Below are 22,715 nucleotides of genomic sequence, written 5' to 3' on the forward strand. Positions count from 1 at the left end.
AAATGAAAAGATAATGTGAAAAAGAAATTAATATTTGTAGTTATAATAATTCATGCATTGATAACAAAGAAGCAGCAATATGATTGCTTTGTGGTAGCCTATATAATTGATATGATTGCTTCACCGTAGCCTAGCCTACACACTAATGAAGGAATCATTATAAAATTTTTATGGCATTCAGTATTATAGTCATATTAATAATATAGTATTGGAAACACTTTCATTTTTTAAAAAACAACTTAAATGTGTTGATAGGCTGATATACAATTCCTCCATTTATGAGACAGACAGGTATATTGTATGATAATGTAATTCTTTGAAAGCAAAGTTGTAAATCAGTAAGAAAATTAACACATTAATTTTATATTAAATATCACTCACCTTATGCCTATGTAAGGATAGACTAGTATCTACATATAATTTATGCATTCATGACACACCTAACTTTTTCTTACTTTTTCAATATTTCCAGGCTACATGGTTCATCTGTGAGATTTTTCAAATTGTTGCAAATCTCCAAAACATTTTCTGATATATTTATTGAAAAACATCTGCATATAAGTGGACCCACACAATTCAAACCTGTGTTGTTCAAGGGTCGATTGCACTTCTCTGGAGCTTCTGTGAAGTTAAAGCAGTTAAAGGGGAGATCTTTTTCATTTGTAACTTGGCAATTTGTCCATAACTATGATTGAGTCTCAAGGGCCCTGGCAAAAGGGCACCTTAGTATTCCTGGGGGCGGGGGTTTGTGTTCCCGAGGAGAAAGCTGGACAGAGCACTTTTGAAGATACATCAGTGCAGTGCACAAGCACAGCAGCTCTTCTTCCTGGCCTCCATCAGGGTGCTTTGTTTGCTGTGAGAGGCAGACAGCTGTGTCCAGGTGAGGCTCTGTCTTGGATATAGCCCATGACTGTAACTACAGATTCCAACCCTCTGCCTGAATCCAAGATGGACCAGGACAACAAGTTGAGTGGCTAACTGTGGGATGAGCTGTTTCTGTGCTAAGGGAGAGGAGTGGCAGAGAATGGAGTCCCAGCTTCCCATGGTGATAACCTGCTCGATAATACACACTTTATTGACTTCCTTTCCTTCCATTTCTCACTTCTCAACACTCCTGATATTTCATCCTGGGATCACCTCCCAGATAAGCTACTTGAAATCAGATCCATGTTTCCAGTTTGTTTCTGGGACATCCACACTAAGACAAGTCAGATTATTTGCTAAGACAATTCTTAAATAATTTCTCCATGTTATCATAGTAATTATGAAAGTGTGATATTGGTGCAGGGTACCACTGGGCCAATGAATAGAAAAAAAAGCCCAGAAGCACACCCATTCATATATGGCCAGTTGTTCTATGACAAAGGTAGTACAATAGAGCAATGAGGAAAGAAGGATATTTTTAATAAATGGTACTGGCGACACCAAATATCCATATGGAAAAGAATGAAACACGAACCCTAACCTCATATCACTCACATATGGATTGTAGCTATAACTATAAAAGTCAAAGCAATTAAACTTCCCAGAGTAATTTAAAAGAATATTTTCATGACCTCAGGTAGAGATTGATTCCTTAATGCCAGCAAATTCATCCATGAATATTTATTGAGTGCCTGCTATGTAACAGGCACTCTTTCAAGTGATCGAAATATATCAGTGAACAAAACAGAAAAATGCTTTTGTGGAGCTTACATGCTAGCTGGTATATTTTGGCATTACTTTAGCTGTCTAGATGCATACAGGATAGTTTATTTTTTATTGGAATTCAGAAATTTCATCTGAAATTAAGTATACATCTTTTATTTTATGAATGAGTGAGCATGCTGTATCTTAAGCCAGGTTTTGGGCTTTTGGAAATTTTCTCCTAGTTATTTCCTTGATTGTTGATTTTGCTCCATCTGCTCCATCCCCTCCTGCCTTTCCTTCTGGAATGCCTGTATTTTCCCCTCCATGTCTCTTACTTTTTCTTGCCCAAGTCTGTATATTTGCTGAAAAAGCAAAGAACTGTGCATGGCCAACTCGAGAGATTCTCCTAGAATGTTGTGCAGAAAGACAAAGGATACTCTGTTTCTATTCAGTGATTTGGTTTTGTTGTTGTTATTGTTGTTGTGTTTTACACCTTAGGGATTAAGGGATTCAAGAAAATACTCCTATCTCTTCCCACTCTTGGTTAAGAACCAACCAAGATTTCCCCATAAGATTTGCACACTCTGTTTTATTGTTATTATTTCAAATAATTCTTATTTTCTTGCACATTGCTTTTATTCAGTAGCAATCTGTTCATGTTTTAACACAACAGGATTTTCTCAGCTCTTACTGATGCTATGGATTTTTTTTTTTTCTAAATTCTCCCAGTTCTGCCCTGTTTCCTGCTGGGCATTTGATCTGTTTTCTCATATTTGTTCCCTTTCTTCAAGCTCTGATATTTTCCACATTACTTGCTTCCTTTGTTTGCTCATGGTTATGAGAGATGATTTGATAAGTCACTGTTCTTAGCTGATGCAGGTTCTCATGGAGTTCTGCCTCCTTCTCAGTGAACATTAGATTGGGCGTCATCTTAGGAAGGTTATAAGGAACGGCACAGGTCAGCTGGCCAGCCCATACTCTTAAGTAAGGTAAGACCCATGGAGACATGAGGCAGAGCTCTTTCCACAGGGGCCAAATACTGGAGGCTCCGAAGTGAGGGTCTCTCAGCATGGTTTCATGAAAGCTTTCCTTCAAGGTAGGTTAGTTGCCTTCCACCTTACTCTGTACAGACTCATAGGAATCCCAAATTTTAGAAACAACTTTTGCTTTCTTTTGTGTGACAGGATTGTAGATTCTGTCTGAATTTTATTTTATTTGAATTTTTTGACACACAAAATTAGAATCGAAGATGTGTTGCCATATTCCCAGAACCCTCCTGAGTGCAATGTTGAATCTTTTCTTCTTCTTCTTTCTTTCTTTCTTTGGCTGCGTTGGGTCTTCGTTGCTGTGCGCGGGCTTTCTCTAGTTGCGGTGAGTGAGGCTACTCTTCGTTTCGGTGCATGGGCTTGTCATTTCTCATTGCGGTGTCTTCTCTTGTTATGGAGCACAGGATCTAGGCACACGGGCTTTAGTAGTTGTGTCACGCAGGCTCAGTTGTTGTGGCTTGTGAGCTCTAGAGCACAAGCTCAGTAGTCGTGGTGCACGGGCTTAGTTGCTCCACAGCATGTGGGATCTTCCCAGACCAGGGCTCAAACCTGTGTCCGCTGCATCAGCCGGCGGATTCTAAACCACTGCGCCACCAGGGAAGTCCTCTTGTTATTATTTTATAATGGGCTTCCTTTTTGCTACATAGCCTTGTATGGTCCCAAGATAGATAGATAGAAATATCAGGTGCAATCCTAGCACTGAGGATACAGTGATGATCAAGATATTCCTTGCTATCACTTGAGTTTGAGTTGAACAGGCATAATAACAAAAGAAACAATCAGTAAAATAAAAAGACAACTTATGGAACAGGAAAAAATATTTGCAAATCATGTATCTGATGAGAGTAATATCCAAAATATATAAGGAACTCATACTACTCAATAGCAAAAAACAAAAACAATCCCATTAAAAAGAACTTGGGCAAAGGACTTAAAACACATTTTTTCCCAAGAAAATATACAAATGGACAACAAGTAATGAAAAGGTGCTCAACATCACTAGTCATAAGGAGATGCAATGAGATTATACCTTACATCTATTGGGTTGGCTATTATCAAAAAGACAAGAGATCAGTGTTGACAGGATGTGAAGAAAAGAAACCCTTGTGTACTGTTAGTGGGAATGTACATTAGTACAGCCACGATGGAAAACAGCATTGAGGTTTCTCAAAGATTAAAAAAGAAATAGAATTACCATATGATCCAGAAGTACCACTTCTGGGTATATATCTGAAGAAAATAAAATACTATCTGAAAAAGATATCTGCACCGCCACATTCATAGCAGCATTATTTACAATAGCTAAGAAATGAAAACCACCTAAATGTCCACTGATGAATGAATAAAGCAAATGGACTTTCATTTCTATTCATTGGCCCAATTTTCTACCTTACACCAATATCACGCTTTCATAATTACTATAGCTTTATAATAAGTCTTGATATTTGATATAGCAAGTCTTCCCACATTGGTCCAATTCTTTAAGAGTGTTGTGGTTATTTTCAGCAATTTACATTTCACTATAAATTTTTAATTAAACTTATCAAGTTCTACAAAATGACCTGTTAGGATATTAATGAGATTGCATTGAATCTGTAGAAAAATTAGGGGAGATAATTAAATTCTTCAATTAAATTCTTAATATTATTGAGTTTTCCAATAAAAGAACATAGTTTATTCTTCCATTATTTAGATCTTCTTCAGTTTCTCTTAGGGATTCCTTCTGGTTTCCGTGTAGAAGTTTCTCTATATCCTTTACTGGATTTATTCTTAGATATATGACTTTTCTCTCCTATTGTAAATGCTGTTTTAATAAAACCATGTCTATTTTATAAAGAAATACAGTGGAATTTTGTATATTGACTTTGTAATTTGCAATCTCTTTGTACTTATTAATTCTAATTATTTATCAATGGATTCTTTTGGATTTTTATACATATTCAGTCACTAATCCACAAATAATGATTATATTCGGTTGGCCAAAAAGTTCGTTTGGGTTTTCCATAACAGTTTATGGAAAAACCCAAACGAAGTTTTTGGCCAACTCAATATAATTTTTTTCTAACTCTCATGCTATATATTTCTTTTTCTTGCCTTAATACAAGTTATTAATGTAAAGAATCATTTCTAAAGCCATATTCTCTTTCATGAAGGCTGTCTGTGGCTTTGTATGGCCATGTCCATCAGTGTTTCCTAGCAAAAAACAAGGGAATTATTCATCTGCAAAAGGAATTTGGATACCCTTGGAAACAAGAGAACATTTTCTTACAGGAAAGATTTCCTTGTAGAAACAGTACCTACAGTGGAATCTAAGAATAGTTAATATGTAGAGGAGGGAAACAAAGAGGTTGACTATTCCAGCCAAAGCAAGTGCTTGGAAGTGGGTGTAAGAAAAGAGAACTTTCATTTGAGGAACTGAAAGAACGCCAGTGTAGGACCATATTGAGGGACAGCTGGTGGGTCATGATATGGAGCTGGGGAATTATTATCAGCAAGTTCATATAACTGAGCATCTCCTATGACAAGAATTTGAGTATATCCCCGGCCAGAAGTCTCCATTATTGGCTGGACCTTTTAACACTCTGTTTATGCTGAATGATTTTTTCCTTATTTCTTGTGAAAAATATTGAAACAAAAATATAGGGATATACTATTATTTTAAAAGTTCACCTTATGCAGTAAGATACTATTCTTGTGACTGTAACAAGTGAAAAAATGCTTGAAAAATTCCCATGAAAAATCTTCATTCAAAAATTGTGCCAACTTGGTGCTTGATGTTCCTAATAAAAATTTAAGGGGACCGGCCCATTAGACATGACTCAATTGAAGTAACTGAATTGTGAGTTATGAGTGAACATCAATAAGAGGACCAATAATTTCTGTATTAAGAGTGAATGAAAGAAGTCTATGTAAACCTCCCCTATTAAACGTACACATCAGTGTCCATCCCCCACTATAAAAATAGGAGGATATGCTCTGTTTGGAACTATGAAGAATAATTAATCTCATAACATTAAAGTCTTTAAGTGAAACAAAGGGAAAAAAAGTAAAGTGATTACATCAAGATTAGGACCCAGAATAGATCTTCCTAAGGAAGGTTGTTTAAACAGATATCTGAAAGCTAAGAATTAAGAAAAACAGGAAGTAAGATGAGTATTTTTACCATGGGGAAAAACATATGCGAAAGCTGAAGGGTGAGAGAAAGCATGGTACATTGAAGCAGGGGGATAATTTCAGTGTGCCTGCTACTTGGCATGCAAAAAGGGAGGTAGAATGGTTGAAGATAGGGTGGAAATGTGCACTGAGATTGCACAAGAAGGTTTAAGAATTGGGTTATGGAGTGTGAGCTTCAACTTTTCATTCTAAAGTCAATGGGGAAATGCTATGAACTGATTTGTGTTTGGAAGATCACACTGGCCACAGTGTGGACAGTGAATTGGTAGGAAAGATCTTCAATGAGGCTGACCAGTGAACAAGTTATTCTGATGGTCTAGGCAAGAGATTATCTTGGTTAGGAGGCAAAGGGGATGGAGAAAAATAATCTGATTCATGAGATATCCAGGATGTAAATTAAAGAGAACTTGGTGACTGATTGGATGGGATCAGAGAGAGGTAAGAGAAAGGGAGAAGGCAGAGATGAAGGCTTCTAGGTTCCTGGCTGGGGCAACAGAGTCATTTCTGTGACAGGGAACAAAAAATACAGATTGGGGGCAGAGACTGCAGATCAGAGATAATGAACTTAGTTGGAGGCACTGAGTTTGAGGTACCTGAAGGATGCTTAAATAGTGATGTCCAATAGACATTACCATGTCTGGAGTTCAGGATATTGGTTTTGCCTGTTTGGGTGATGCTATGGGAGCAATTACAATTTCTCATGGTCACTATATAGAGGGGGAAGGACAGAGGGTTTACCTGGGTCACAGCGTTAATGAACTCCACTAGGAATATGAGAAATAAAGGACAGGGAGCCTCTCTACTAACTTCATCCTGTTGACATTTACTTGTGTTTAAGCTCCAAAATACAAATTTTAAAACTCTCCTTAGAGCTATCAATTCTTCATGTATTGCCCATTTCACTCCTTCTCTTCACATACAAACTTCTCAAAATAGTGGTCTACATCCACTTTCTCCATTTCTTCCCAACTCACTCACTCCTCACTCTGCTGCATTCAGGACTCCACTCATACCAACGCACCTCAACAGTTCTTCCCAAGGTAACCAGTGGCTTTTTATTTTCAGTCCTCATACTACTTGATCTCTAAGCAGCCTTCTGCACTGCTGTCCACTCTTCCCCCTCAATGTATTTTCTTCCTTTGGCTGTTGTAGCACTATCTCAACTGGATTTCCTTCTATTTCATTGGCCCTTCCAGTTGTTTTGAGCAATAATAATGAACACAGTAATTTACTGGAGAATTGCTAGTATCTCATTTTATTTTTCACATCAAACTGAGGCTAAGGATGGTATGTGATTGAGCCCAGATTTGGACATAAGTCTGTTTCCTGATAGAGCCCCACATTTAAACAACCATTCTACACTGTCTCATTTGGGGGCGGGGGGCAGGAGAGCTATTATTAGCAGCCCGAGGGATAAAGAGTTGGCTTATTAGGGAGAGGGGTGTGAGCTAAGGAGCAGCCGTAGTGCAGTGGCAGGAGCTCACATTCAAGGTAAGTTAGGTCCTCGGTTCATCAACCTCAGTCAGTGCCCAAGTAGCCACGAGGCTGCAATTCGCCTACATTACCATAAGGGGGCAGCATCAAGAAGCGAGAGGCAGTGCCTGAGCACAGGGCTGGATCCCCTAGGATAGTGCCTCTGAGAGTGAGCAGGCGTATTCACGTCTGTGTGCTTTTAGGTGTGCGCCCACGCCTCCATTCCAGTAGCTCCTTTCTTCCAGTGCAGGTTATCCCTCACCTCCACTGCATTACCCTTACCTCTAGTCTCCTAAGGTGGCCTTAGACTAGTAACAGAATGCAGCCCCCCAGGGTAGGAGTCTGGGTTCAGATTTACTTGAGCACCTGAGCGGAGCGGTGCTCCCAGGGAGCCTGGCGTAGTGCACTGTTCATCATCCCTCACGCTCCTTAGGGCCCCCAGGGAAGCTATATAAGGGCAGCTGCCTGGGGCGGAAGCATTGTTGGTGAGTGTGCCAGGCTTAGCCCAGGGTGGGGAGGAAAGGAGAGGGGAGGGGAGACCACAGAGTGGTCTGTGTAGAGAAAGGAAATTGACCTTGGGGTGTTCTGTGCTCCCCAGGGAGGGTAGTGGAGGAAGGAGGATGTGCTTGTGGATACCACAGAGCACTGGTGACAACACAGACTGATTTTCTTTTCATGTCTCAGCTGTATCTGGTTTCCATGTCACAGCCCAGCCAAGCACAATCTGGGACTGACTCTCATGTGGGCCTTGAGAGATCCCAATGAAAGACTATATTCCTTTCTTTGCTGGGGGCTAGAAATGATAGTCTTTCTTCACTCCTGTCTCCCTACCTCCCAGAAGACCAGAAAGCTTTTCCCAAATTGTTCTGATTAAAAAAAAAAAAATCACCTGGAGAGAAAGGATTTATTGTTTTTTAAACCAGATTTCTGGACCCTTTCCCGGGAAAACCTTATTCTCTGGGCCTGGAGTAGGACCTGGAGAGATAGTGTTTTCAATAACCACTTCAGATGATTCTATCAAGGAATTTTGAGAAACGGTACTCAGGCTGAAACACAAACCTATCTCTTGAAATCTAGGCTCAGACTGACCCCCTGCTTCCCATCCTAAAATCAGATTAGAGTGAGTCTTAAAGGCAACCACGACTGAACCTCAAACTCTGAACTCAGACAGACCCTAACCCTAACATGCACTAGAAAAGCTGGGACCTGGAAGGATCTGTGCAAGCCTGGCAGTTCTGTTGTGGAAGTAGCCAACAGCAGTGTCTGTGGTCAGAAACATCAGCTCTGGAAATGAAGAGCTGTTGCACATGTGTTCTGAGTGGGCTTCATACACTGAGATTAATGGGACCCCCAGGGAGGTATTAGAGCAGAAGGAGGCTGGAGTTCAGAATTACCAGAAGTACTTAGTCTTTGTTTGCTGCCCTCACTGTTTCAGTGTCCTTTCCTAATAAGTCCTTTCTCTCCTCTGAGCCATGACTGAGTGATTTCTCCTTTTCCCTTTCATAGACCCTGGACTTGGGATGCAGAAACCTTGATTCTTGATTCCTGCCATGGCCACACCAAATGGAACTCTGGTCTACCCAGCATACTTCCTGCTGGTGGGCATCCCTGGCCTGGGGCCTGGGACCTAATGTCCACTTTTGGCTGGTTTTCCCACTGTGTTGGCCACCCTGGGCAACCTGGCCATTGTCCTCATCATCCGTGTAGAAAGGTGCCTTCATGAGCCCATCTACCTCTTCCTGGCTGTGCTTTCTAGCATTGACCTAGTCCTCTCCTCCATTCTTATGCCCAAGATGGCCAGCCTCTTCCTGACGGGCCGAGTTCAACGTCTGTCTGGCCCAGCTGTTCCTTATCCATGCTCTGTCAGCCGTGAGTCAGCTGTCCTGCTGGCCATGGCGTTTGACTACGTTGTGACCACCTGCCACCCACTGCGGCATGCTTCTGTGCTCACAGGGCCTACGGTCACCACGGTCACCAAGATCTTACTAGCTGCCCTGACCAGAGGATTTGTATTCTTCTTCCCCCTGCCCTTCATCCTGAAGCAGTTGTCATACTGCCAAACACACACTGTCACACACTCCTTCTGTCTGCCCCAAGATATTATGAAGCTGTCCTGTACTGACACCACGGTCAGTGTGGTGTACAGGCTCTTCATCATCCTTGCGGTCATGGACGTTGACTCTCTCTTCCCGGGCTTCTCCTGTATCCTCATTCTGAGGGCAGTGTTGGAGCTGTCCTCTCGGGGGGCAGCACTCAAGGCTTTCAACACCTGCATCTCCCATCTCTGTGCTGTGCTGGTCTTCTATGTGCCCCTCATCAGGCTCTCGGTGGTACACAGGCTGGGTGGCCCCACTTCCCTTCTCCGTGTGATTACGGCTAATATCTATCTATCTACTACTACCACCCATGGTTAACCCTATAGTCTATGGAGCCAAAACCAAGGAGATTCATTCACAGGGCCTCCATACAGTCTTATAGGACGGCAGGTGAGCAGGATAATCTCTTCAGTGTCCTCAGTCTCTACCAAAGATGGCAGGATTTGGGTCCTGTTGAACATCTTGGTGACTGGCACATCCAACCCACTGGGATGTCTGCTCCCAGCTACTTAAATAGACCTTGAATTTCTGTCTCCAGGAATGTGTCAATACAGAAGGACTTACGACAGTTTGGACAGGTTATCCTGGTGAATGATCACCCTAGTCTCTCTGCTATGGTGGCCTTGCTGTATTCCTCTCTCCCAACTAGAAAATACACCCAGTACTGACATGAGAAGGCTGTAAATGACATACCTCAGGATTCATTCCAGTCTTGATATATGATTTTAATTATTTTGCTTCCATGTATCCATGTCAGTGAATCTGTGTTAGCTATAAAGCTTCTTTCTTGGACCCCAAAGTGGTTACACAGCTATTTTTAGGGGTTAATGAAGGTATTTGGGTGATAGTAATTGGAGGGAGGGAGACGGTAGCAAACGAAGAAACAGCTCACATGAAATGTTACTTTTCTGTATGCATGTGAGTGTATTTATGTGGAATCTGCCAATGTCAATGTCATCTATGTGGTTCTATTGGAGACTGTTTTTCCTAAAGGGCGATGTTTATCCTGGTTGTGGCTGTGAGCATGTGTGTTTATGTGACTATATGTATTTTTAGTGTGTGCGTGTCAGTACATAGAACATGTGCCAGTTGTGTTTTGGTCTGCGTGATAGTCGTGTCCTGGTGTGTATACACTTCATAAATAATGTCTCTGTACGTTTATTATGTTTATGTGGCCTCTGTTAGTTGGTATGTGATGTGCATCGATGTGAGAATGATGGACAATATCTTTATGTGTATCTGATGAGAATGCTGCCTCTTTTTTCCTTCATATCTGTAATATGTACAATGTTACATATTCATAACAATGTGGAATATATAATATGCATGAGTGTGTGGGATGTGTCGTGTTGGGATGCTGTGCCTTTTGGCATGTGTGGTGTTTACCTTTGGGCGTATATCTGTTGTGCATCTTATTTGTGATATGAAATCCATTTGTGTAATATATATGTCTTTAGTCATATGTCAGTGGAATATAATGTCCGAAGGATATGTGAAAAAAAAGATATGTGTACAAGGGGGTGTGTGTGTGTATGATTTGTTTGTGATTATTGTGTTTTAGGGAGTATTTCCTTTGTGCACTGGGTATGGATTATATGACACAAGATGGGTATTACTTCTGTGTTCCTGGGCACTGACTGAAGAATGTGTGTATCTATCAGGATGGAGGTAGGAAATTGAAGTAATTTCCATATTTGGGAGCCATGACTCAAAGAGGCCCAGTTTCTTGGCTTGGGCTCAGCCTGGGGTTATGTTTCAGTCTCTGGGACTGATAGAAAAGCACAGTGGTTATCTTCTCAATAGGCAGACCATACCTTCTTCATCCTGACCACAAGGATTTCAGGTGCTTCTGTGACTTCTTCCCTTCTTTCCTCCCACCCTTCTGGAGGCACTGATCTCCCTAAATTGCTGGGCTTCAGTAGCAAATCACATATCTTCCCCTCTCCCTTGGCTTTCTTGCTAATCTACTAAACATGTTTAGGTGTCCTTGATAGTAGGGAGTTTCTTTTAATCCCTTTGGGGAATCAGTGAACGAGCATGGGGGTTGGGTGTGAAGGAGAGTAATAGGAGACATTGTGAAGACTCTGTCATCACCCCCCCAGGGGTCTCACCCCCCCCCCCCACGTAGACTCACTTAACTTCCAGCTCTTGAAATTTGTTAGGTCAAAAACGTTCACATTGAAGAATTATAGGTAGAGAACAATGTACGCTCATTTGAGGCAGAAGGAAGAACACTGAAGTACGACTTATAAGGTTAAAGTCCTGGAAATATCATAAAGTGACATACTGCATTACCTCTCTGGATTTTGTTTCCTCTTCCGTATAATGAGAAACTACAATAGCAGTGATGTTGCAAAGCTTAAACCCTATGAATGTTCTTTGTAGACTTCAAAGTGTTGTAAATATGCAAGAAATGATCATATTCATGGTTGTCTCACTGTACAGCTTTAGGAAACATTGTCCGCACCATGGTCCACGTGAATGGTGCTCCCGTATTGTGCAGTGCATCACCAGTTTTGCCACATGTGGCTGTCCTGACTTATTGTTATTAAAACAACTCTTTGTCTCTTAATAAAGTGTTTTCACAAAGCTTCAGACAAGTTGACATTTATTTTCCTGTGCTGGTGTCTGATTTACAAATGATGTTCAAATTTACAAATGAAATTCAAAGACAGCACAACCTTGCCAAGAAATTCCTTTAGACATGGTAGATAACTGTATTAGGAAAAGAGACATTGTGGGGTTGGAATTAGATGCAGTAGACGTTAGGATCACTAGCTTTAATATTTGGGCAAGTTACTTAGCCTACTGCACCTCAGTAATTTTTGGAAACTCTAAGTGCTGTAAAAAGGAGATATAATGTAGCTCTGGTTGGGTGGTTGTGGGGATTAAATAGGATAATAGGTGTGAAAACACATGGAAAATAGAAAGTAATCAATACACATTGGTGGCAACGGTTTTAATAATAAAACTGATAAAATGAGATATGTTTATTGCATTACAGGGAATTTTCAAAGCACAGCAGACTTCACCTTTCATAACAACCTGTTGTGTCAAGGCCAGGAGCTAGTCCCTTATCCAGGTTGCAGTATCACTGGCTTTAGATTAACTCATGGCCTTCTTTCTCAGGAGATCTTGGGAAATCTCTGTTCCTCCAGAATCTCTTTACTTGGATAACTGGGGGTGACTGGGGTAATTGTTGCTTGTTGGAAAAGTCGGCTAATTGCCAGACTAAATTAAGGGCTTCCCCTAGGCTCCCGCAGAGTCTGTTTCCCTCTGTCATAAAACTTAAAGCTTTGCATTCCAACTGGATGTTTATCCCTCTGTCATAGAGCTTAAATAGTTTTATGATAGCTGTCTGTTTATCTTCCATCACAGAACTGAAATATCCATATACATAGCTGTCTGTCTCCCTTGAGGACAACACTAGTTTTCTTTGTCTCTGGGGCCTGACATATAATGTGCTCAATGGCTCTTTGGCTGGGACCCCTTGGAGAGAAGGAGAGGGTGAGTGAGTTCCGGTTTACCTAAGATAAATAAATTGACTTATCCCTCCCCAGCTCTCCCATTCCCCACCCCATCCACGCTCATCTCTTTTTCCTGTCTCTATACATTATAGTCCTTAGTTTGACCTGTGCTACTTTATAAAGTCAACAAAGTACTTTCCCCACCCATTAATGATCAATTATGATCTAAGCCCAACATTATACTATAGATAATATTTGATTAATTATTCCCCACTATGGAGGCAGGATCCTTCTGTAATCTCTACTCAATGCCCTGTGAATCTTGAAGTTTTCCAGTCTGGCTGGTGGAAACAGTCACTCTCCTTGGCCCTGTGTGAACACTGGGTGGTGGTGCTACCTCTCATCTTTCCAGGTGGCTCTGTCCCAGCTTTAGGTAGCTTGTTCATGTGCATGTGGGCTCAGTACTCAGCTGGAACCTTGCAGAGGGTCCTCTACATGTCTCTGGAGTTCTTTCTCTGTGTAGATCTCTCACCTCCAATACCTGGTCTTCAAACTCTAGCTAGCTGGAGCTTCCTGGACTCTCAGCTCCACGGCCCTAACTTAAGGTGTCCTCTGGATTCTGCCTGGGTTCTCCTACCCTGGCCTGCAGCAGGGAACCTCTCTCAAGGCAGTAAGTTGGGGAAACCCCAGGTTCACCTCATTTGTTTCCCAGGCTGCAGAGCTCATTGTCCTTCATTGCCTGATATCCAGTATCTTGCAAAGTATTGTTTTATGTATATTGTCCATTTTAGGTTCCTTCAGGTAGATGTTACTTCCTGTTATTCTGTCTTGGCCAGAAGTAGAAGTCCCTGGGGTATCACTTTTTAAGTCTTCACATCGTCTAAGTCTATGGGAGATTGAAGGAGGCAGCAGAGATGGCTCCAGGGTGATGGCAGTGAGTGTCAGGCTGCAGGTTTACAGGTACTTGGAGATCAGGTAGTCACTAGTTTTGATGCGGTCTGAGTCGGAATGGCCTGATTTGACATTGTCTAATTTTACATAGTTTAAATCAGCATGCACTGTGTTGTGAATTTAAACTTGTAGTTGTGAAACTGATGAGTAAAACATAAGGAGAAACCAACTAAAATTTACTTTGCTTTATTAATAGACTTTTTAAAAACATTTAAATATGCGAGGTATTTCGTTTCACATTCAAACTGTTCTCTAACTCTCTAAAATGTCCTCTCACTATTTTTGCCCTTAAGAGAAAAACAGATGTCTTATATGGCTGGGGTTGGAGGTAAGGGAGGGTTAAGGAAACCACGTCCTCCTTCCTCAACAAGAAGTTCAGGAACTCAAGGCCAGGGAGTGGAAGGCAGAGGCATGGTCCCCAGGGATCCCTGTTATGCATTAGCTAGAGACAGTCCCCAGAGCCTGGGGGACAAAGAAGGTGCAGCCCTAGAGCTCTGGGGAAAAGCAGGTGGGTCCATTGGGATCCAGGCCCAGCAAGGACCCAAGCGGCACCACCAATGGAAAGAAGGTCAGGGAAAGCTTCAGGAAGGCGATGAGTTGGCACTTAATCTTGGGGTTCCCCTGAAAGTACACCCTGCTTTTCCTCTGGCTGAGTTTGATAAGCCTGGTAAGAAACTTGGAGAAAACTCCTCGCAAAGGCCATGGCCACACACATGAGTTTCTTCTAGCTTTTCCTCACTCATTCACTCTGTCTAACTTCACATGGGAACTGACAGAAATATCCCAGCTGGCACAGGGCCCATCTGGGGAGGATTCTAGAGACCCCTCTACCCACTGCCCCTCCTTCCCCATACTCCAAGCACACCTTCCCAGAACACAGAAGCCAAGAAGGACACCAGTCCCACAGTTGGCTACAAGTGGTACCTGCTGATAGACCCTCTGGCAGCACCCTGCCCCCCAGCAGGGAGAAGCCAAAGGAGGGAGGAGGTATGACAGAATAAAAAAGCCTGATGTGGGAGGCTCAAAGGAGGGGGCGGAGACAGAGAGGGCTGCTCTTCAGTGCAGCCTGCCAGACTGCTTCTGGAAGAGTCCTGGAGAAAAGGGCACACGTTCCTTCAACGCAGTTGAGGTGAATGCAGGAGACTGGGGGTGAGTCCGGGTGTGTGGGTTTCTTGCAGCTAGGGGTCCCTCATTAGCCCTGCTGAGTGAATGAGAAACCAGGCCTGGAAGAACCAGAAGTCCAGGGGTAGGACCAGGGATGTAAAGGAGGTCCCTGACTCAAAGGACAGACAGACTTAGCAATTTCTACGTTCGTGTGGTGAAGGGAAGCACGGGTGGTGTTGGATGCTTCCTCGGCAGTTTTCAAGAAATTTTCTAGTGATCGGTTTACTGGGGTGCCCATGTAGAGCCTGGCGGGAATTGGCCTAAATGAAAGTGATGGGGGCAGAGAACAGATGGGGCTGGGACTGAGCTAGAGTTTGATTGGGGTTCAGTGTGAGAACACAGCCAGTCCCACTCAGGTCGTTAGTGTGGTCAAAGCTCACTTTGTGATCAGGGGTCAGACCGTAGCTCTGTTTGGGTTGTGGGCTCTGAATGGGGTCCAAGCTCACGTTGTACTTTGCATCAGGAGTCAGGCTGTGGCTGAGACGGAGACTTAGCAATCTTCCCGGGGCTCTGATCCTGACCCTGTCTGTGTCTAGGATCAGGGTTCAGTCTTCAGCCCATTTAAACAATGGATTTTGTGTCCCTACTGCGACTGCCCCTGCCTTGCACTCGTTTAACCTCCCACCCGCCTCTTCCCACTGAACCACTTGCAGCTTTTCAAACAGCGTGTGTTCTCTTTCTCTCTGGGTCTTTGCATTCGCCGGAACACACTTTTGAAAACAAATTAGGTCAGGTCTATTGCTTAAATTCTCCCAAGTCACTCAGAATTAAATCAAAGCTCCTTGCCATGTCCTGCAAGCCCCTACACGATCTGGCCCCTGCCCTCCTCTCTGACCTCATCTCTTACAACTCTCCTGTGCTCTTGATACATGGGCCACCTTGACCTTCTTCCTTCTGGAAATCCCCAAAGCAGAAGACCTTTTTCTCTTGCCTCCTCTGCCTGAAACACTCTTTGCCTCGATCTTAGAATGGCTGGTGTTTTCTCATCACCCAGCTCTCAGCTCATATATCACTGCCTCAGAGAGGCCTTCACTGACCTGCTTCTCACATAAGGGTGCCTCGCCTCTGTCCTTTTCTATCCATCACTCTGTCTTATCTTCAGTGCACTTATCTTTACCTGAAATGTTCTTGCTTATTTCTTTACCTTCTGTTATGGCTCTCCTAGGCTTGAGCTCCATGAGAGCAATGATCTTTGCTGTTTTAGCCACTGTTTTATCTCCAGTTTGGGGCACATAGTAGGCGCTCAATGTGTTTTGTCATCTCACTGAATGCTGCTGTCCCCATGCCCCCAACCCTGCCAGCTTAACTGTGACTAGCCCTGCAAGTCTTGGCTCAGATGTCACCTCCTCAGGGAAGCCCTCTGAGCCTGATGACTTGGTGAGCTATTGTCTGCTTTGTTCCCGAGGCTCTTGTACTTACCCCTGTCCTAGCATTTATCACACACAACATGTTATGATAGCTGCATATTTGTCTTAATGTCTCCCCACCACTGGAGGGCTGAACCATGACTTGTTTACTCTGTATTTCAGTATCTCCAGCGCTTAGCATGGAGTCTGGCCTAGTCATTCAGTCAATAATTTTGGGAAAAAAAAAAAGAAATCAGTGTACCAATCAAAGTCCCAGACCAGGCTTTTCCACCACATGTAGGCAACACTCAGAGAAGCCTAGAAGGGCCCTGATAACTAGGTCAAACTTTGAAGGTGTGTGGGAATCTTACTGGCTCTGGTTCTACTGGGAAATGGATCAGCAGGGCCCTGGACCCCTGGAGCTTGCCTGGGGGTGATTTTGGAGGGCCAGGCTGACTTGAGTGAGGAGAGTGGGAGTGGGAACGTCACACTGCTTTTTGTGAGTCAGAAATTGCAATCTCTCATCTTTCCAATCTCCTCGCGGCCATTCTAAAAAGAATGGCCAAGGCCCTATAAGGGTTCATCTGCATTATCAAATCCAAGCAAGGTATGAGGGACAGAAGATGCAGATGATTTGGGGTGGATATGATTCTGGGGCCAGCACCCTCATGGAGTGTTAAGAGAAGGGCTCCCTCTCCATGAACTGAGTGATGAGCTCTGATCATCCTTGCCAGCCACAGCATCACCCCTGAGGTCTGCCTTCCCTCTCTGGGCCTGGGAGTAAGAGCCAGAGGTTCCCAGGTATTCCTGGGCTTCCCTCCAAGGACATTTTCTTCCAGGTGTTCCCATAGAGGCTGGCAGGGGCACAAGAGGCCCCTACCCCACTGCTCTCGGCATGGAACATTCTGTGTGTTTAGCCACTGAACCTAAGTGGGGAGACCTGGTCAGGTGTCCTGAGTCTTAGAGAGGCCTTCTGGACCAAATTTTGGATTCTTTGGAGATTAACATTGAAATAATCCTTAAAAACCATTGGTTTGTTCAAAAGGAAACTGGGAAAGGGGCAGGGCAGTAGCTTGGCCTATTGGAAAGCACATGGATTTGAAGCTGAGAGCTCTAACTAACCCTCAACATCCTTATCTGTCAAATGGGGTTAATGTTACCTGCCTGACAGGTTGGTGAGAGGCCTCTATTGTTTGAGAAGAAAGTACTCAGTAGAGGATAAACCTTTTTACTTTCCACTGTGGGCCCTTCCCAAGTCACAGCCAGAGGAGTTGAGGCTGAAGAGGGGAGAGCACCCAAGTCCCAGTCCAGGAGGGTCCTCTTTACTGCCCTCTTGGTTTCCCTTCCAAGAGTCTAGCTGGGCCAGGTGTCCTACTTACCAAGCCCTTCTTCTACCCTGCCTCTTGGGCAGATTTTGTTTGTTTTCAGAAGTTGCAACACAAAGCCGGTTAAAGGGAAAATGTACAGGTGTTGGAATTGAACAGTCTAGGTCAAATATCTCTTTTACCGGTCAGCTACTAAACCCCTGGGAATATTATTTAACTTCTTGGGGACTCAGTTTTTACACCTATAATGTAGAAATGATACATAGAAGTCCTATTATGTAGAATTGCTCCTGGGTTAGATAATATTTATATAGTGTCTGGCATTCTGTAGGTATTCAGTGATTTCTGTTATAATCCTAAAAACAATAGAATCAATGCTGGCAGTGACCTCATTGTTCTTATGGGTCTGTATCCCTGACTGCTTTTCCACACGTGTCTGAGATGGAAGGCATTCAGAGAGCTCTGGGAAAGAATGTGAGGATGGGCTGGTATGGGGGCTGTGAGGGCACTGGGGGACAGAGTCCCAGAGGCTGGGGGAAGGAATGGTGAGGATTGAAGGCCTCGATGTAGATTTCTATTCTGTATCACTGGAGGCTCCTGAAGCCCCATCCTCAAGAAAGGTCTAAGATGTTCTTCACAGTTCTCCAATAAACTTCCTGAGACTTGCTAAAATAGTGTGACTTTTCAGAGAAAATCTCAAGCACAGGGCTACTCCCTGGGGGTTAAGGCAGTGCAGGCTTTCTAATAAAGAAAAAGACCCCTCTCTTTGTTTATTTTTCCTTGATTATGTTTTGTTTTCAAAATAGAGTGATTTAGCTCCAGTTTCCTTCAGAGCTTCCAAATGTTATCTGAGTGTGTGCTATGGTTCTAATTGCTAAAAGCTGCTCAGGCTGGTAGTCAGCTGGCAGGACTGTGGGAGATTAGGGTGCTTCAGGGCTGGACAGTCTGAAGGGTGATGCTTGGGTCCTCCGGTTGGCTCCCCTCTCTATTCCTTCATTCCTCTCCCGCTGCCGTCTTCTGAGGCCATCCTGATTTGACCTCCAGTGAGAACTGCCCACTTCGTGCTGAGGAGGTGCCTCCCTTCCAGGCCGGCTGAATCTCAGTGCTTCAGCTTTGTGTTTCAGTATCTTCATCTCAGTGCTTAGTCTTTGCCATTGTGAGAGACTGGCTGCTAGTTAGTGTGTGTGTGTGTATAAGTGTGTGCTTGAGGCAAAGTGGCAGTTAAGGTGACAGATGGAAGGGGGATAAAAAGTTTTTGGAAACTTCAGACATTTTCAGAGACTTATTCCCCATTTTTATGGAAATATGAAAAAAAGTGCTTTGTACCCTGTGATGCTGTTTTATGACATCTTTTGACATTCCTGACCTCATTAATTTTGCAGCAACACAATGAGGTTATTAATGTCCTCTGCGTTTACTTAGACCCGAGACTCTCATTTCTAGTCCCAGGGTTCTGCTCAACACATCACTTTACCTAGGTAATAGGGTTGAATGTGCCAACCATGATTCTTCCACAGTATGTTTCCTAAGGCAGCACATTTTTATCCTGGGAATTGCCCAGCTTTACCTTGTCTGTTCATGTAAAATTTCTGGATGGTATTGATATCTGACCCTCTGGAGCACTAGAGCCTTTTTGCTAATGTCTCCAGTCAGCGATCCTAGGTCACCCCCTCTCTTGGGCACAGACTATGCTGCATGCCCACTTTGCATTTATTTAGAGCCAAGGCTGTGCACTTGCCCTGTTCTCCACATGCCCATTCTCATGCCCTCTGGCTCCCTGGGTAAGAAAGGTCTTTTCTGTTTGACCCTAAAGTTTCTTGTTCTGAACTTATGACCACCATGCCCTAACCTTCCAAACAGTCTTCATTTCTTCTCAAAAATCTCTATAGCTCAGACAAAGGGCAGTCTTTCTTACCCCTTGGCTGTGCTACCCTTGTGAGACACTTATTGAGGAATTCTTCTTTTGATAAAACTCCTTTTATAATATAATGTTTATTTTCAACCAACAGTAACTAAACACTAATTAATCAATATGATAGGGTCCCTGACATTAAGGAATTAATAATTTAGTGGGAAATAAATATAGCAATAATTCCAGTTCAGGATGGCAAATGCATAAAAAGAGACCTAAACAAATTTCTTTGGGAGTACAGAGCAGGAAACATTTAATCATACCCAAGGGAAAGAGGCTTAAGAAAGTGCATAGGAAAGAGACAGTAAACCAGGATGTGGAAGATAAGATTTTGCCCAGTGGGAACTTAAGGAGGGAGATCTGGGAGGGTCATGACATAGGGAAGAGAAGTAAAAAAGACAAGTAGACACAGAGGCATGGGATCAATGCTACATTTATGAAATGGCATGTATTCCAGTGTGCCTGGAGCATAGGGACCATGGTGAGGAGTGGTGAGAGAGAAACTAGGGCCGAATGCTGAAAGACAGAGCTTTGTCCCACCTTAGTAGTTTAGTCTTTATTTCAGAATTAATTTGGAGCTTACAAAGGTATTTTTTAAACAATAAATGGTGACCTGATTTCATGTGGGTAGAAGATTATTGGGCTTGTGCCGATGACAAAGTTAACACTAGGGTCATGGCCATGAGAATCAGGGTATTTAGCTCATGTGTCTGTTTAGGCCACCTTAAGAGAAAAAAAGAAACACTACAGGAAAACAGTTAACAACAACAGATATAATTTTTTGCATATTTACTTTGTTCCAGGCATTGTGTTAAAAGCATTACACTCATCTCATTTAATCCTCACCTTGACTTCTATTAGGCAGTGACTGTTATCCTCATTTTAACAATAAAGAAACTGAGGCTTAGAAACACTAAATGATTTGCCCCAGATCACACAGCTAACAAAGTTGTTGACTGGGATTTGAATCCAGGATCGATTTCAGAGCTCATACTCTTACCATTAAGCTATACAATACTGCCTCTGGAAGACTTTGATCTTCAGACATGGAGAGTTTGATGTGCTTGAGAGACAACTCAGTGGACTCTTTTAGTGACTAGAATTATGGATCTGATCACAAAAGATAATTCAGGCCTTCCCAAGTAGATTTGGGAATCAATATTTTATACGTAAATAATGGGTTTACTGAAGGAGATGAGATGGCCCGGGGAGAATATATATAGAGAGAAGAGATCTGAGGATAAAATTCTGAGAGCATTGTCATTTAAAAGTATGCTTAAGGGTCAAGTGGAGGAGGCTGAAGACCCAGAAAGAACCAAGAACTAATGATCAGAGAGAGATGAGGAGAAGCAGAAGGAACAAGGAGAAATTTTAAGAAGGAAGGAACTGATCACAGTGTCATATGCTATGGAGAGGTCAGTACAGAAGATTTAAGTGACATGGAAGACTTTGGCCTCTTAGCCTGAAGTTCTTGGTTAAGCATGGCTCCTTATATCTTCTCCTTCCAGTTGTTTAAACTCTGTCACTCTCTGTTCTAAACCTCATGCTCCCAGTGTCTTCTCCTTTGTGTCTGGTCTGAGGGACCCTCTGGGTGACAGCTCAACAGTGGAACAAAGACCATCAACACATCTTGAGCCCAGTGAATGGTGTAAGCCCCTCCTGATGCTGCCCATGAGCTCTTCTGTGCATTCAACTGCTGTCTGGTAGCCCGTGCAGAAGCCCCTACCCCAGTTGTCAAGGGCCAGATCTTAAGAACCTAACCCTTCTTTTTTTCTTACCAAGATAAAATTATCTTAAATATACCCTAGCAATAAGTGTCACTATTTTCCTAATGGGAAGAGTAGACAGTTATATATATATATATATATATATATATATATATATATATATATATATATATGGAGAGAGAGAGAGAGAGAATACATACACATATATAGTGTGTGTAACTTCAATTGTATAATCTAATAACTAGTAGGAGCATGTGAATATTTGTGAATGGAGGAAAGGAAAAAAGGGAGGAAGTTAGTTAACTCTGTAATTATTTCAACAGAGAGATATAATCTGAGAAAACTCAAATCTGACATTTCCCACCTCAGCAATCTGTACTTATATCCATCACTTTAATAGCCAGATTCAAGGATATTGGAACCCTGGTATAGGATTGATTGTTCCTCCAGTGCTTTTAATGCCATCATCTTTCAGGTTTAGTCCTCTGTGTCAGTCCCACTCTCTTAAGCCTGGTGGGTCCCCTAGAAACAGAGCTTGAGGTAGAAATTCTTGTTTAAAGGGTATATTGTCATGAGAAGATGAGTGAGGGAAATAGGATAGAGCAGGGAAAGAAAATTATGTGAGGCTGTGATCTCAGTTGGAGACCAGCTTCAGCTTTGGTTCCTCAAGAAGCTCTGAAGCACACATTACATCACAGCTTTGGTCCCACCTGAAGACAAGAAGGCCGGCCTTTTGTATCTTTGTGTTAGGCACTCATTGACTTCTAGATGTGCTCTGGTGGGGATAACATAACTTCCTGGGTGAAGTGCCTCTCATTTGATCAAGGAAAATTTTCTCTAGAAAGGGAGAACTCTGAGCCTTTAGTACTCAACACCCACTGCAAATGGGATATAGACGCATTGACTTGGTGAAGGGAATCTGAGTGGGACACCATTGGCATTCATTGCAGTCATTGTTCCTTTTATGACATAATCTGGGCAGTCTGAACAAGTGTAAGGCTTTGGGTGGACATTTGGGCAAGAGTGAAATGTAGAGTTAGAGTTCAGGATGAAGTTAGTGTCTTTTCTTTAAAATTAAATTAAGGGTTATCATAATAAAATAGTTGTATGAAGTTTTACATTAAGTTTTAAATAACAACTAGAGTTAAGTCTTCGGTTATTGTTAAAGATAGAATTAAGGCTAGAATTGGTGAGATCATTAGGATTAGTGATAAGGTTAGATTTCAGCATTAATCTATGTTACTAGAGTATTGCTACATTGGACTGGGATTAGTCTTAATGATAGTCTAATGATATAATTAGAATTACAGTGGGTATTCAGCATAGGGGAGCATAAATTAGGATAAGATAGAAGCAATGGGAATTTTTATCATCTAAGTCTGATGTGTACTTAGTCAATAACCTA

General features: G+C 42.6%; 1 pseudogene; it reads left to right on the forward strand.

Moving 5' to 3' along the window:
* The first annotated feature begins 8,872 nt into the window (after positions 1–8,872).
* On the forward strand, positions 8,873–9,800 carry LOC132430263 (olfactory receptor 51D1-like; annotated as a pseudogene).
* The last annotated feature ends 12,915 nt before the right edge of the window (positions 9,801–22,715 follow it).

Source organism: Delphinus delphis, chromosome 8 (assembly GCF_949987515.2).
Source record: "Delphinus delphis chromosome 8, mDelDel1.2, whole genome shotgun sequence".
NCBI classification, from domain to species: domain Eukaryota; kingdom Metazoa; phylum Chordata; class Mammalia; order Artiodactyla; family Delphinidae; genus Delphinus; species Delphinus delphis.